The 18,264-nt window shown below is 35.3% G+C and overlaps 1 long non-coding RNA gene across 2 annotated transcripts in view; it reads right to left on the bottom strand.

Annotated features, from left to right (window-relative positions):
* Positions 1-6: 6 nt before the first annotated feature.
* The window catches only part of LOC111085680, a 70,408-nt gene continuing 52,150 nt past the window's right edge, over positions 7-18,264 (bottom strand). For both annotated transcript variants that reach the window (XR_002610496.1, XR_002610497.1), the window contains exon 3: positions 7-1,433. This is a non-coding gene — a long non-coding RNA (uncharacterized LOC111085680). The remainder of the gene's footprint in view (positions 1,434-18,264) is intronic.

The following is an 18,264-nucleotide window of genomic DNA, read 5'->3' as shown; positions in this document are numbered from 1 at the left end:
CCCTCGTGTAGCTTTGCGCGAAATTCAAAAACAAACAAACTCAGTCGAATTTACTAGATCTTAACCTTATTCGCTCTCTAGTGAACAAAATAATTAAAACATTGAAAATATGGTTTACAACAATATTAATGGTAGAACTTCGTACAGAGTTTTATGTGCTCTTCTTACAGTATGTTGGAGCTAATATTCACCATAACAATTTGAGAGACATCGACAACAATATATATGCTGTGACAGTTTTAAGTACCCGTAGATTTAAAAAAGACAAAAAGCGTGTAGTGCAACAAACGATACAACTTGCCTCATCTGTATATTCAAATTATTTTTATAAACTGTTGAAAAGTTCCAGTATTAGTTCTAAATTTTTGTGAGTAACACAGATGTTTTAATCATCATTGATTCTTTGAGCGAATTAAGCCGCTAATACAAAGATAAATGTGTTAGATTCATGTAATCTTATAACTCTTTGACACTCGATAAATATGATTCAATGCGCGAGTCAGGTGGTCGTTTCGAAACGTCAGATGTTTATTTAATTTCTGCGGAGCCATAGGTGTCTCTTGTGAATGATGTTTCACTGATAAAATGAAAAAAAAAACAAAAAAACATTGGTGTTTTATTTATTTAAATTTCTAATTATGCTTTAAAACTGTTGACGTTTTGTGCCACACACGAATATATATTTTTCAGGTTATTGTCTCCCTGCTCATAATTTCTGTGTGCCATTGGACCTTCTAACATAAACGCATCGTTACGGCTTTCCCAAATCAAAATACATATATATTTAAAACGCAATTATGATAAAAATGGCCCATTTTTTCAGCCAACATCACAGTTAAGTGGCAATCTTCTATTTTATGGCTTGAAAATCGTTTTTAAGTGGCCATTTCTCAGGTATAGGTAAACAATGTGGTTATTCAGTCACAGTACATGGTCCTTTGCAGACAACAGTTTGGACATTAGTTTGTTGCTGTTTCAACGCACACAATAAGTAAATTGCTTTTATTTTATCACTGTCAACTTGAATAATCCTTTTATGTATTCATCTTCCAAATATTTTATAAGAGTTAGAATAATTTTGTATACTTATGTTAGTATTTTGCTGCGTGTATTACAATCCAGTTCGTGTAATTAAACCCAAAATATTTCCAGACAAACTAAAAAACAAAAGGTATACGCTCATATACTTCAAGTAGTCTAAGTTGAACATAAGACGATTCGCGCGCTTTCATTGACTTGTCGTCGTCACAAGCGAAGCGTGACAGACAAAACCTCGAACACGAGAGTCCTGGTAACAGACTTCTGACCTTCATCTACACGTTTTCTGGCAGGTTGCCAACGTCTCAATGAGTCATCAGCAGATTCTCAAGTAGTCTGTAACTGGATCTGTTGTTGGTCGTACTTCTTGGAACCGCTGTTAGCCAACATTAGTGCTGTTGTAAAAATAAATTATGGCAAAATCAACGTAGTAGATCATATCAAAAACTACTTCATAGAACAAAAAACAACAAAAAAAACAGAATTATTTTTGCATGATTTAAATGCTGTTTTATTGTAAATCAAGTAAAGATGAAAGTATAGAGAAATAATTTAAAGAAAATATTTGAAAACATAAACGGTTATTTTGTGTGTGAGTTCGAAAGCTGAGTAATATATTCATTCAACAATACAAAATTATTAAGACGCGTTGTATATCAACATTGTATATTTTTATCACTTGCATGGTTCTTAGTTGAAAACATAGTGGCACCTTTCGTTACGTAACTATTGTTTGTTTGTAGTTTAAGCACAAAGCTACACAATGGGCTATCTGTGCTCCATCCACCAAAGGTATCGAAACCCGGATTCTGTCGTTGTAAAAACCGCAGACATACCGCTGTGCCACTGGGAGGCCGTTTGTTTGTAATTAAGCACAAAGCTACACAAGGGCTATCTGTGTTCTACCCATCACGGGTATCGAAACCCGGATTCTAACGTTGTGAGCCCGCAGACATACCGCTGTGTCACTGGGGGGGGGGGGAGGCGGTACAGTTAGGGTGAAAGTACTTCAGAATACTTTAACCAACAAATATATACTGCAGCAGTATATATAAAAAAACAAAGTGCTTTGTAGCTTTAGGAAATAAAAGGATGAAATTAATAAATTTATATTAATCCCATATATTTATATTTTAATTTGATTTGTAAACTAAGTTTATACAAACAGGGCTTTCGCAAAAGTAGAATAGAGAAATTACAAATTCTTATATTTAGGTCAAAGGTGTTCTATAGTGTGGTTATGATTAATCACAGAAAGTTTAACAAAATTCGTTTCACGTTATTCAGTTTTCTTAAATCTGTTTATCAGACACAAGCAGTTTCATCCAGAAGTTCATGACGGTTTCTATTACTGGGCTAGATTTTTTTTAGGATTATTCGGAAAACAATCAAAGTCTAATCCATTTATTCATCACGAAACGTTTTATTTTTACACTAAAATTTCTAAAGTTTTATGGAATTAACAGTTGTCCTAACTTAACAAATAAACGCAGGGGGTGTTATAATGTGGCGGTCAATCCCACTATTTGTCGGTAAAAGAGTAGCCCAAGAGTTGGCGGTGGGTGGTGATGACTAGCTGCCTTCCCTCTAGTCTTACACTGCTAAATTAGGGACGGCTAGCGCAGATAGCTCTCGTGTAGCTTTGTGCGAAATTCAAAACAAACAACCAAGTTTATATTTAAAAACATGTATAGATTATACAGTTAAGTATGTATTGCGAAACTCCCGCCTATTCTCCAAAGCTGTAGAAGATTCTCAAGGGTAAGAATCAACAATATATGCGTGTACGTAAACGCTTAAATTTGTATTGTTACGTAAAATTGACATTTCTAGAAAGCCTCCACACGGTTATAAATATAAGCAACGCGACGCGCCGAAAGAAAGATAGTATTTATTATTAGTTCGCTCTAATCAGTGTGCTATAAAACTTCGGAAGCTATAACTGTGATTGTTATAACGCTTACCAATCGGAAAACTTCAGGTATTTGACCAGGAACCTTTACAAATTATTTAACTTCAGTGAATTCACATCCCACATTAAAATTTTTATGAAAACATTACCTAACGTCACCGGTGGAAACTCAATCTCTAATAGGCGTATGAACAGTGAAGACTACAGGGCTAACTAGCTCGCTGTTAAGCGAATTATACCTACATCAACTCGTAATTAACTAGCTCATCGTGAACCCTCGATAGGATAAAAAATAAGTTACAGACTAGAAAGAAGACTTTATGTTGTTTGTAAGTTTGTGAAACTTTTGTTTATAATTCATTATTGGTAATAACTATTTGTAATAACTGTTATTGTAAATTGTATTATTCTCTCGTGTTCACTCCTGAGGATCATTCTCACCCTCACTGTATTTATATTCACCCTGTAAACTTCTGATATTTGGGTAGTTTTGTAAACTACCCATTCTGTTGTTACGTCGACGATTAGCCATCCTATACAATTTAAACATTGATTGATAATAAGGTACTCTGAAATTTTCAGAACGTGTACGTAGCGCAGGTTATAATTTATTTTTAACTTTGTGTACAACTTAAGATGGAAAGAAAGTTTAGAAAAAAAAACAATAAAACATTGTTATTTTCAGCAGACAAAGAAAAAGTTTTCGCACCAAATCTTCTTTTGGTTGGAAACTTAGGTAGAAATGCAACAATACAACAAATAATATAATGTCTGAAAATATTTCTGTTGGACAAATGACCTTAACTTATTGTAAATTAATGGAGAAATACAGAAAGACGTTTTGCAATTTCAATATTTATTTATATTTCGTTCATTCCTGATCCCCCGGTTACCGAGCAATAAATATTAGGGCTTATAACACTAAAATTAAGGGCTCGATCCTTGCCAAGGACACAACACAGACAACCCAGTGAATAGCTTTGCACTAAAAACAAACAAACATTCATTCTTTTGTTGTGTATTTTTTTTTGTAGTTAAACACAAAGCTACACAATGGACGACTATCTGTGTTCTGCCCACCATGGGTATCGAAACCCGGTTTCTAGGGTTGTAAGTCCGCTTTTCTTGTGACAGAGAAACAAAAATGTAAAAAGTTTAAACTAATGTTATTAAAGACTTTAAACAAATCTTCTTGAGATGTTGATGTTACAATGTTTAGAGGCAGAGAAAGTTGCTCACATAGCTTCTCGAAGAATCCGGTTTATTTAATACGACACCAGTCATATTTCCTTGTTATAGGGCACGATAAAACCTTTTGTATTAGCTCCTCTTCTCGTGGAGTATAATTCTGAATAAGGCATTATGAAGGTAATCAACTGGAAATGTGAAAATTTTTCTTATCTTGTCATTAGTCTAACTAATATTTTTATATCTTAAAATTTTTATACGTATATTCTGCATTCTGTAAGTATTGTTTTTATTTCTGTTTATTATATACTTCCTGTTAAGGTTTTAAAGTATATCCAAAAGATCATTTGTCTGGGAAATGAAATAAGATAACATGTTTAATTTATTGCTAGTAAACAGTACTATCTTTGAAAGAGAAGAAAGTTGAAGTCAGCTGTATCTTAGTTGGAAGTCTCATTTTAACTGAACAATTGAAAGTAAAAGTACTGCAGATATTGCAAATTTATTTCTTTGCAAGATACCTACAAACTATGAATGTGATCATTTTAGTGTGCTTTGATTAATTGCTATGAGCTAGGGAAATTATGAATTTCATTTTGGTGTTTCAGTTAAAATCCTATTGAAATATAAACAAGCTCTTTTTTTTGAGTTTCGAATTCGTCGTGTAAAAGGAAGTAAGTGGTTCGCAACCTAAACGTTAGTATTTTGTTTAATGTTTTAAAGTTGTTTTTTAATATGTCATTTCATTCCAGGTCAGGGGGCTGGCGGGCCAGCACAGGCCAAAAGATGGAAATGATAACTGAGAGGTTAAAAAAATGGTATGGTCAAATATAGTGACCTAAAATGTGGAGCAAATGAAAAGAGAAAAGGACCAGGAACACTTGAAAACGTAAAATGGATTTATTTATTTACTTTAATATTAAGTGATGAGTTATGTTTTTTGTAGGTTTAGAAGTCGCAATCATGGAAGCCCAGGTATATTCTGAAACTGGGTAGTTAGAAGTGGAAAGATGAGACATAAGTCTATCCTCACGATTGGAATCATCTGGTGGAGATGACATGATACAAGTTGATCAGCAGGTGCTAAAACCTTCCTTGGAGAATGCATTTTGATGGCAATAACATCAGATTAGATCACACTCTGAAAAAGAAAACAGTTGGTAACATAAGGAAGTACGAAACTGACTCAGGTGTAACAGGATGTGTAGAAAACTGATATGGTCGTACAACTCCTGAGTGGGATTAGGCAATGGAATATTGAAAGGGCATAGCGTTCCAAAAAGAGGAGATGAGAATAAAAAGCAGAAATCCAGGCGGTATGACCGTACTTGAGACAAGGTCGAATGAAACTCTTGTATGTATACAGTAGAAGAGGTGGATTTAAGTGCCCTTACCAGAGAGAGTGGACAGCTGGGTCTTCCAAGTAAGATGCTTATCGAAGATGACACCGAATTATATTGTCGAGACTTAAGGCTGAACGGGGATTTTGTCAATATGGAAGTCAAATAATGATGGGTAAAGGCATGTGTGACATTTCTGTCGTGTAGGAATAAAAATAATACCACGTGTTTTGGGTGTCTTGAGGGTGAGATGCCAGCGACGACACCAAGCCAAAAATGCATTGACAGCTGACAGAAGAAGCTTATTCGGTGTAGACATGGTCTTACAATGGGCAACCAAAACAGTATCATCGGCATACTGGTACAATTGAACAGAAAACTTAGGTTGAGGCATATCGGCAACAAAGAGAATGTACAAGAGAGGGGAGAGAACAAAGCCTTGGGGAACACCAGCAAAAAGAGCGAAGGAACGAGAGAAAGCCCCAGCAATTAGGTTAACTGCACATTAACCATAGAGGAAAAAGGAAATATGACAGATGTAGGTAACAGGAAAATTGAACAGGTAGAACTTGTAGAGTAATCTACGATGCCACACAGAGTCAAATGTACGTTTGAAATTAAATAGAAACATACAGGAGGGTGTATTGGTGTTTAAAATTATTGGTAATAGAGTCAGATAATTTCAGAAATTGATCCATGGAAGAAAGATGCGGACGAACTCCAGCTTGAGTATTCACCAACAAACAATGTTCACCAATAAATCTGTGGAGTCTGGAAATCCGGATTTTTTAAAGAGGTTTAATGAGAACACTAGTAAGACTGATAGGATGGTAAGAACCCACATCAGACACAGACGTCCCAGGTTTCAGGAAAAGAAAGATTACAGAAAGCATCCAGGACTCGGATAAAAATCCAGAGAAAGGTATAAAATAGAGAAAGGAGACAAAAGAACCAAAAAGGAGAATGTCAGAGATGGCAGTAAGTGATTCCATCTGAACCAGAAACAGAATTTTTGCCTGTTATTCAGCATGTGTTGAACATCCGCTACAGTGATGGGAGCATGCAAATAATCATTTTCCAGAACATGAGTGGAACTAGAAGCGAGAGTAGTGAGCGAGTCAATGGTTAAATTAACAATATCTGAAGTGTCATTGTAATCAAGAGGATGAGGGTCCGGTTTCTGAAGGTTGTGTTCGTGGAAAGAGGCAAAAAATATTAGTTTTTTTCTAAAGACGAAGTAGGCACTAAATCAACCACCATGATGAAATATTAAGGAGAGCATTTCCGACCTGTGAACAGTTTAAAACGGTTCCAGAGCAGAGTAGAAATCGACGAATGGCTGAAATTAGAACAAGGCTGATGCCATATACGGCTCTTGACAGCTATAATGTAGTGACCTCTGTGATACACCAGCAATAGTGGATCATTAGAATGTTGGTCGCCATGCAGTAAAGATGACGAATGATGTAAAAGGTCCACAGCTACGTGTGGGAAGAGTGAGTTATATGGAGTGTATGTAAATGTTGGTATATGGAGAGAACTGGTAAAAGAGATGGAATTGGTGAGAAAGGCAGATAACGAACTTATGTTGTCAAAAAAAGAAAAAGACATGTCCACATTATGTAAGACACCATCAATGTGAAAGGTATAGGAATTTCAGTCAGCAGCACTATAGTCAAGACATGTCTATTTAATGGAACAAACAGAGGTAAGCTGTGTGAGGAGTCGAACCTGAGTAGGGACGTAGTCACTTCCTACTGGAGAACACATGCTGAGGAATATACTAAAGATGAGATTAGCAGAATCAAAAACCATATCAGGGTAAAAACTGTGATACTGGACGGTTATGAGAAGAGAGAGGTGAGAGTGAACCCGAAAGGCTGCATAAACTAGACTGAAACAAAGCAAACTATGATAGTTGATATCTACCACAAGAACACAGCTGCCAAAGATTCTGTCCAAATGGGGAAAAAATCTCGAGGCAATGGAACACTAGGACGAATATAGATCGTGGCAAGAATTATGATTCTCGAAAGGGAAATAAACAGTGATAATCATGTTGTCAGGAAACGAAGACTGAGGAAGAGAATGAAAACGAACCGGCAGATGAACACGAGTGCAAGTAGCCACGCCACCTTTACCAAGTCTTAAAGGGTGATAATTTGTTTGTTTGTAGTTTAAGCACAAAGCTACATAATGGGTTATCTGTACTCTGCCCACCACAGATATCGAAACCCAGTTTTTAGCGTTGTAAGTTCGCAGATATACCGCTGTGCCACTGGGGGCTGGGTGATCATAATGATGAAAATTATAGCCAGATAACTTAACCTTTTGTATGGGCTTGAGAAAGATCGTATTGAGAAAAATGCAATCAAGTATCTACCATCCAACTGTATTCCTAAAAGTGGGATGTTGGGAAGCAAAAAGTGAATGTTAACAAAACAAGAAGGTCAACACGCTATCTCTGCTGGTTCACAAAGACGTCGAAAAAGAAAATGAGACTTAAGTTCCGAAAAAGTAGACTACATATTGAAGTAAAAGACAGATTTGGACGCATTGGTGACACTGTTAAGAACAAAAGCACGTTGAAAGGGAGGACAAGAGTAACAAAACGAATGATGTCTTCAATGGCAAGGACTGCAGAGATGGATCTAGTAGGAGGTGTAATGGGATCAATCGTACGAACTTGTGCCAGAAAAGCAGAATAATTAGATTTGGGGGAAGACTGTCCACAACACCTGTAGGAATAGATGGGATGATTTAGTTAACAGGTGTTGCAAATTGCAGGTAAGTTTAATTGGGTGCACTGACGAAGTAGATGAAGACCACGGCAGTAGGAACTAATAGGCCGATTTGGACAATTAGCAGTGGGATGAACATTGTAGCCCAAACACTTTCCACAACACAGTGGGTAGGGTGCAGATGAATGGGAAGTGCGATGAACATTGTAGCCCAAACACTTTCCACAACACAGTGGCTAGGGTGCAGATGAATGGGAAGTGGAATGACCATTGTAGCCCAAACACTTTCCACAACACAGTGGCAAGGGTGCAGATGAACGGGAAGTGGGATGAACATTGTAGCCCAAACACTTTCCACAACACAGTGGCTAGGGTGCAGATGAATGGGAAGTGGGATGAACATTGTAGCCCAAACACTTTTGCACAACACAGTGGCTTGGTTACAGATGAATGGGTAGTGGAATGAACATTATAGCCCAAACACTTTCCACAACACAGTGGCTAGAGTGCAGATGAATGGGAATAGATAAAAGCACCACAATAAGATAAATGATCGACCATATCACTGCTCTCTGCCAATTCTAGAATTATACAGATAGGACCAGTAGAAGTTGAAATGTGTATCGTCCACTCGATCGAGACCTTTCCTGTAAGCAGTTCGGAAATTATTCTTTTCTCAGAGATGACCGGGTCAATTCCACGGATAAATTGGGAGAAGAGGAGCTGCCGACGTGGCGAGGGTAATTGCTGTTTAAAAGAAGGAGAACCAAATTTCTGAAAAGTATTGTTACAACCAAGATTAAAGAGGCCTATTTTAGTACGAGGAACGTCAAACAGATTGGGTTAGCAGTCTTAACACTCATGCCATTAAAGGTGGGCGTCACTTGCTGGATATCAGCTGAAAAACAATATTTAGAAACTTCAGTAAAAAGTATTCGAGAAGAGAAGAATTCAGGATCCATTCGGGAGAGTAACAGCATAGAGACTAAAGGCAAAGAGCTGGTATCCATAGAAACTGGTATCCATAGAAGTAGAAATCAAAGAAAATTATTGGAATGTGAAAAAGTTGATACAGAAGTGGAGGAGTCGAGAATATCAGTAGGAGACGGTGGTTGCACAAGAATATAAGCATATATAACATCAGCATGTATAGGCTGCAGGAGGAAGATGTAGTGATGGAGAGTCAGAATCTAAGACCAGCCCTCGAAACTATGCAACAACAGCATGTGTAGGCTGCAGGAGGAAGACGTAGTGATGGAGAGTCAGAATCTAAGACCAGCCCTCGAAACTATGCAACAACAGCATGTGTAGGCTGCAGGAGGAAGATGTAGTGATGGAGAGTCAGAATCTAATACCAGTCCTCGAAGCAAAATCACTGGACTTCCGTGAATCGTCAGCAGAGCGAAAATAAGGCTTAGAACGGAGACGTAGAGGCGACTGATCAGGATGGTCGACCAAACCTGCGCGGTCCATCAAAGCAGGCCAGCCGGAATGCATATAACACACTAGTAGCAAAACACACAGTGAAGCTTAAGAAGAATAAATTGAAAACAATGATAAACACGATATATTTTAGTAAAGTCCAATAACTCCTCGATAGCATTGGTCCAAGGCAAAAGGCAGAATCCAGAGTAACCCCGATTGTGGTTTAAAGTATGTTGTGTTCGTTTTTAGTGCCCTTAAGTACACTGTATGACTGGTATTTTGAAGGTTTAATTTAGGAAGATGAAAATTGAAATGTGAGCCATGACAAAAAAACAACAACAAAAAACAAGTTGAAACAAGACTCATTAAGGTATGTATACACAGTGTTTAGAATTAGCGTCAGCAAAAGGTGATTTACATGTAGATTGTTTAATCTTTACACTCCTGTTCCTGCAGAAAGATGCTTTCTTATTAGATCATTTTACGTATGTAAAGAAAAATATGGAGAAAGAAATAACTTGCTTAATAATATATATAAAAGAATTGCCCATTCTAGGCTTTTCTTCGTTAATCTCTCGACGACTTCACATTCTTCAAGCATTAGGGAGAAGGATGAACTGGCTTTATGAATTAGAGATATTGATTTTAAACATGTAAGAAACAGCACACATTGTACTTTCTGTTATTTAATTTGTCCCGTTAGAATAAACGTTATAACCAAGAAGTGTATTAAGAGGTGATTTTAGATTAAAATATTAGACTGAAGAGCAGAAAATACTCATACACACAAAATAAATTAATGGCATATTTGTACCTTTCTAAGGTTTTCTCTTATATCTACCTCTCCATAGAGAAAATAAACTTCTAATTAACATAACATGAAAGTATTTAACAAATTAACTCAAAAGTTTGAAGTTTCACCTACTTACTAAAACTAGTCATAGCAGTAAATGTTTTAGTTTAATCAAAACTTGAATTCGTAAATTTTGACCATTCTTCTAAAGAGTACTAAAACGGATTCATTTTTTAAAACAAAACATAGTTAACTTAGTAATCAAAGAAGCATTATCTTTAATCCATATATGATAAACAGAAAAAAAACACATTTATTTTAGTACCGTTAGATGGAGCTTTTTATTGCAGTCCATGATGAAATTCGATGTTGTTTCCTGACGAAACATATTTCTACTGCACTGTGTATTTGTGTTTATCACGTACGCACAAATGAAAAGAAAAACATCACTCTTCATGTATTCTAATGTAACAATCGATAATAAAATACTGGTACGATTACTAAGATTTATAGGACTTCATAGATCCAAACTTGGTGTGTAATACGGTCCTACGATAGATACCAACAGGTGCTTCAGTCCACAAATCTACAGGATTTCACATGAACAGGTGCTGACCGCTACTACTTTTGTTTTTCACATCAATATTTCTGAGCCTTATTTTTAAAAATGGGAGTCTTTAGATACTAAACTATAATCGGGAGGCTACATACTTCTTAAGTTTGAATATTAGTGCTTATCTAAGAACTTAAAAACACCGAGGAACAAGCTTGCTTATGTGAAACGGAAACATCACAACATCGAAGGAAATGAAGTCAATATTATTTAGATGCTACACACGTGAAAGGCAACTTAAAACTCACGAGTCCTATACAACAAATTATGGAGAAGAGCAAGCACACAGCGAGGATCAAAATATATTTGATGTTCACACAAAGTGAAGAATAAGGAAGTAGAAACACAGGAAAGCAGATTCATATTTGTTGGAGATGATAGTTTTACTGAGTTTCTTACCATTACACACAGCTTAAGATTTTATACTCCTTCTCTATCCATCAGCACATAATCTTATCTCGCCTATATATAAATGAAATGTTACTGATACTTATTCTCCGCTAGGTGGCACTTTAATAATTTTTTGAAATCTCATTTCTGGGTTCTTCTTCATACAGATATAATCTGTAGCGTTAATAAAATATTACTGATTCTTACTCTCCGCTAGGTGGCATACTCATCATTTATGAAATGTCATCTCTGGGTTCTTCGTGTAAATATTATCTAACGTTGTTTTAAAAAGTTGTCTTACTAAAATGTTCCTGTATAGTGAAATAGCTGAAGTCACAAGTTGTAGATGGCTTCAAGAGTTTTTATGATTTGCTTCATCCTATAATAACAATATCAGAATATTACTAAACGTGTACTTACTAATATTCTCCCATTTAAACGTCAAAACCACACGTGCGGCGTTCCTCGTGGTAAGGACAGTTAATTAAGCCTTTGGAACATTATTGCATGGGGTAACACCATTTACGTTATACTCTATTCCTGCTATCTTTATATCGCTAGGAAACCGTACAGGGTAGCCAGCACAAGTATACTGATGATAAAGAGTACGGATCAACAAAAGGAATAGTAAAACCGATAATAACATACACTTTTTACGGATGTTATATGTAAGAATCAAAACACTACAGCTGTTTGGCAAATCACTTCTGCGATATATCGTTTGAAAAGAAAATAACACTATATTTTATAAAATAACATTATATTTTAATCTCGATAAAATGTTTGAAAAGGGAATTTCCACAACACTGTATATGTATATAAATAATGCTTCATCTTTCACACCTCCTTTGAATTTATCTGTCTGTAAATGTTTATCTACTTCGGAGTCCTTCCTAAAGCAAACACTTATATTAGTTTTCCATCAGATTGTGTCCTTGTAACACATTTGAGAAGGAAGCTAGTTTTAACCCTGATTATTTGAAAAGCCTTGAGATTTATTACCAGATCACGTCTCATTTGTCACCTGCAAGCTTTTCTTCATGAATATATCCCAAACGCTGAATTGGAGGAAGTTCAAAATTTCGTTGAAGACCCATCGTAAGTGCTTTCCAAAGTGTTAAGTTTAATGTTAACTGAAGCATCAGACTATACAAGACTGGATTTGTTTGGGAGCGTAATGAGGTCAGACCTAATTCGACAAAGACCTCCCACCGATTATATATATTATTATCATCGCCTGTGAGCTTTTTTTTTAAATATTTTCTCAGAGATGTTATATCAGAGGATAATCAGAATCTGTAATGAGGTTGATCATGGTTACCTAATAAATTTATTCAATTTGAACAAATTTAACGGAGATATGAAGCTTTCATATTTACTCCTAAACATCACACCACAATAATAAATAATAAAACAACACAATATTGTGTACAGCAATTAGTGAAAAAAAAACAAAAACACAAGTCAACCTAAAATTTCATTACGTCAACTGTGACCATTTTCCAAAGTCTGTTGCTTACCAATATATGACTTAAATATTGCTGATCTTCGCCATCTTTGGTTAAAAAAAGTCATGAGGCTAGATGTGACTCAGCTTGTCTGCCTTCAATTTCTGCTAATAGTGTGTGAGATCTAATACATTATATATATAAAGAATTGTATTAAGTTTCATTTAAACTAACTGAAGTTAATAAAAATTGAAAAAATCCTAGATTTGCTTGTTTCACAATTATACGAACTATGTGCTTTTGAATGAAATAATCTTATGTTAACAGCATTTAAATACCTGTACTTGAAATGAATTTCGTTTCGAGGCCTTTTATAGACTTTGAATGGGGCAAACTTCTTTCTGTGTATAGTAACAGTATGTAAAATATAAACGTAGAAAATTATGTGACTCTTTAAAGTGGATTTTAAAATAATCCAAAGGTATATCGGGAGAGAATTAACTGAATTAGAGTACAGTCATAAGTTGACAGTTTACACCATTAATAGTTGTCATTCGATCAATCAAAAAGTAGTGCCACACTGTTATAAAGCCCATAAAAGTAAAGACAGTCATACTATGCTGAGTAATAGTAATGTAAATGTAGCCATTACTCCAAGGTCTGAAATACTACATGACAATCGTGTGTGTATAAATCAGCGTTTTGGCTCATCAAGGATACTCCATGCGAAATATTGCGGCAATACTCCACATTTCAGCAGGAGTTGTACGAAAGTTTCTGAAGAATGTATGTGAAACTGTCACTGTTAATACTCGAAGTGGTTTAGGTAGAAAAACTGAAACTCTCCAAAAGTGATGTTAGGTATTTCTAGGAATGTTATGTAAGAGATAAACGACGGTCGAGTACAGTTTTGTCAACGATCTTGCTATGAATACAAGTGTGGATGTTATCTCGAGAGCAGCATGATTTATATTAGGATAAAGTGGTCTTAATGGACGTGTAGCTGTTCAAAAATCACCACTGAGAAGTAGTAGCCAAACCAAAGGGTTGAAATGGGCATCAGGCCAAAAACAGTGGAATGAGCAAAGCTGAAGATGTATGCTGATTAGAGATGAATTCAAGTTTGAATTTTTTTGGCATTAATCGGTGCCAGGTTGATAAACGGCAAAAAGGAGAGCAGTATCATAGTCAATGTCTACAATAAAGTATGGTGGAGAATGAATAGAAGTTGAAGGCTGTATCTCAGCCAATGGTGTCAGTGGTCTACACAAAACTGATGGCACCTTGACTGCTGACAAGTTCATGCAGGTTCTTTTCCATCATGCCATTCCTCATTTGTTTTGTTTCGTTCTTCTGTGTTTGTATTCACCATATAGTTGCCATTCTCGTTAATTTGTTGTTTGTGACTCCTGTATGCGCATCGCTTGTGTGCTTTCATAGTCATTTCCATTACTGTATGTTATATATATATGTACATACAGTTAGTAATGTAAATAAATAAATACTGACACACAGATACAAATATATATGTATAAGAAATCGTGCATTGCCAGCTTACATGTTAGACACCACAGATCTTAATGTGAATTGCTTCATTACAGATATTTTTTTAAATTTCAGCATTAATTGAAAATTCTAATGTTTTTTTGGTGCAAACGTTTTTCTTAATAATGATATATGTGTGTGACAATTTCACCTTTCGATTAAAATAAGGCTTTACTTTGCGTAAGAGTTCAGATTTTACAGTTTCTTTAATCGTGGTTTACCTAATGTTGTGATTATATCTAATTTATAAGCAGTATAATATTCACGGCTGATACAGTTAGCGTTTACACAAAGATTTTGTGTATTGAAAATACTTCTGAAACAAAAATGTAAGTTTCTCTAGAGTAGCTAAAAAGAAATATTGTAGGATTTCTTTTCAATTACTTGAGGAAAGTTGAAATACCCGGATCTCCTCGTCAAAGAACTTGGTTTATTGTAACCCACTAACTTGATTTACCTCCACTGATGAGTGTAAAGCCTCGTCGGCAGCGACCCATATAATAGACAAAGTGTAACTGTGTACGTTTCTTACTCGAATTAGATGGTGTTTGAAGTTTCCATTGTTGTTGTGATTTTTCATCGCACTTGCTACCTTAAAATAAACCATGCTTTGTCACTTTCGTAATTATCAATCAAACAACTTAATGTTTCATATCCGAAAGACGTTAATACCGTTTTAATTAAGTAAGTCTGGAAGTTTCACACAATGCACTCAACGCAGTTAATCCTCGATAATATACAAATTCTAAGCTAAAACTTTTCTTATGCGCTATTCTTAAGAATATTTCGTAATATAATATTGAAAAGTATTTTGATTTTTATATCTATGTTTAATTATACTTCGTACAGTTGGGGGAACATGCTTTGTTACTTGCGGCGTTGGGCAAATTACAACCTAATATATAACAAATCTTCTAAGGCAAATAAAAAACAAAAAGCTACATTAGGTCTAACAAAATTGACAAAAATTGCATTTTCTGGCACATGTTCTTTAATCCCATTACTTTTTTTTATCAGCCCGTTATGGGCTTCAAGTTGTAAAAATATAATTTGTTTTATCTTTTGTCGATGCAAATCACTAACCCGTCATTACATTTATTAGGTTTAACAAGTATTCTTGTTTCATCAAGTAAGTTGTTGACGTATTTTTCTATCCAATAAACCAATTGATCCCCAACACCTATAGAGATAAATTTCTTGAGAAGCCTTTTACTTGGCATTTTGTCAAATGCTTTCTGAAAATACAAATAAACCAAATCCACACCCGTACCCTCACTTACATAAGTAATAACCTTTTCTTAAATTTTAAAAGATTAATAAGGCAAAATTTTCTCTTAGTAAAACCATGTTGACTATCCAACAAAATGTTAAGTTTGTATTCCACCTGTGACAATAATTCAGTTGTTCCAAGAACGTTCATCACATATAATTATTTCTAATACCTACTTTAAGTCAAAACTGACAACAAGATTGCTGACAGCTTATTAATTTTCATCATTTTGTTCATGTTTCAGTACCACCAAACTTATAAAGCCTTTCATCATTAGACACGTACGAGCTGAGGACCCTAACTTGTAGTTGTTTATTTATTTATTTTTTTTGTTCTGTAAAATAACTATACGGCCTACTATGCACTTGTGTACCTATCGACGTAAAGCACTGCTGCATATGGGTTTTTTAAAAACTAAACAAAATGTGAATGATTCACACGTACTCGTTTTCAAGAACTTTGAGCTGGAACATTAGAGAAAATATACAATTCACAACGGAGTTGCTCAGTCGTGTCATTTGTCGGAGTTTTGCTATTTTGGTCCAATAACTCGGCATTCACAAGCCGGCAAGTGATTTGTTCAGTTAGGTTCTTTGATCAGGAGCCTTCTAGTGAATTGAAGCGATATAGCTACTTTGATTGAAATAATTATCTAGCAAAAATTGTAGTCACCGCTATGCCTACAAACAAACAACAAAAACAAACAAACCAATAAGCATTATGTACCGAAGATCCCGTGGTCTATTTGATGCTAGATGACGTATATAACCTTAATTTTGGATTAGGAAAACAACAGTAATTTATAGATCTGTATAAATAAGTAAATGGGTAATTTCTTATTTTCTAGAAATATTTTAAGACTGATATTTGCACTTCACCTGTATGTTTTGTGTTTGAATTTCGCGCAAAGCTACACGAGAGCTATCTGCGATAGCCGTCCCTAATTTAGCAGTGTAAGACTGGATTGACCGTCACATTATAACGCCCCCACGGCTGAAAGGGCGAGCATGTTTGGTGTGACGGGGATTCGAATCCGCGACCCACAGAGTGCGAGTCGAGCGCCCTAACCACCTGCCCACTTCGCCTGTATACTTTCACACTGTTAACATAACAAAGGGATTTCTAGTATATAAGAATTATGTTCCTTTCCTTTGACAAGGAAAATATTTGAAGATGATGATAATTATCCCTCATTCTAAATTCAAATGTTTATTTAGACACAGGTTAATGTTTGATTCACAAATCTTATCTCATCTTCTAGGGTTTTCTGCACTAACGAATTGCATAAAACGTCATCGATTATTATTCCGTGCATATATATTCATTAGGCCTTGAAGGCCTGATGATTAGGGAGTTCAACTTGTCATCGATTATTATTCCGTGCATATATATTCATTAGGCCTTGAAGGCCTGATGATTAGGGAGTTCAACTTGTCATCGATTATTATTCCGTGCATATATATATTCATTAGGCCTTGAAAGCCTGATTATTAGGGAGTTCAACTTACAAAATGCAGGTCGCAGGATTGAAACCCGTTCCCGAATATGCTAGCCTTTTCGGCAGTGTAAGCGTTATAATGTGACGGTCAATCCCACTTTTTATTAGTAAAGAATAACCCAAGAGTTGGTAATGGGCAGTGTTGACTAGCTGCATTTCCTCTAGTCTATCACTTCAAGATTAAGTAAGTCTAGTGCAGACAACCCTGAAGTAGCTTTGCGCAAGATTTAACAAACAAACAAAAAATATATATTATTTGTTACCTTTGAATATTCTATACTGGAACGTGGATTATTCAATCATACAACTACTGTAATATCAACTGTTTGGTCTATTTAAGTTCTAATAAATATTTTACAATAATTCACCATGTTAGAAATGTATTGACGTTTTCTCAAAAGCCATAATTGCTGCTAGAAGGACAGTTTTGGAGAAAACGTTTTGAATAGCTCTTACTGCTTGCACTATACTACAGAATATTACACTAATAGCAACACAAAAACTATTATATTGACAACAACACCATGCTACACCACATAAAATTATACTGATAACAATACTGTACTGTACTGCACTACATAGTATTATACAGAAAACAACACTGTACTACACAATATAATATTATACTGATAACAATACTGTACCCCACTACATAATATTATACTGATAACAATGCTGTGATGTACTGCACTACATAGTATTATACAGAAAACAACACTGTACTACACAATATAATATTATACTGATAACAATACTGTACTCCACTACATAATATTATACTGATAACAATACTGTACCACGTTACACACTATATTATACTTATAGCTGTACTGCACTGCACTCAATAGAATTATAAATGAAACAATACTACCACAAATTATTTTTGACTGTTTTCCTTTTAATTTAATCCTTTGGAGGTTTAACTTCGTGTTTGTAGTTTTGGTTGTTATTTGTAGGCTTTTCTAATATTTAAAACAATCGTCCATGTAATCTAGCTTGTAATGGTAATTGTGTTTTTGTGTTCTTCCATAGCGAGAGAGTGTTTATGGCCATCTGGACGTCT

The sequence above is a fragment of the Limulus polyphemus genome, unplaced genomic scaffold (assembly GCF_000517525.1).
Source record: "Limulus polyphemus unplaced genomic scaffold, Limulus_polyphemus-2.1.2 Scaffold548, whole genome shotgun sequence".
Classification (NCBI taxonomy): domain Eukaryota; kingdom Metazoa; phylum Arthropoda; class Merostomata; order Xiphosura; family Limulidae; genus Limulus; species Limulus polyphemus.
Note: the sequence above shows the minus strand (reverse complement) of the source record. Positions and strands in the feature narration are given on the sequence as shown.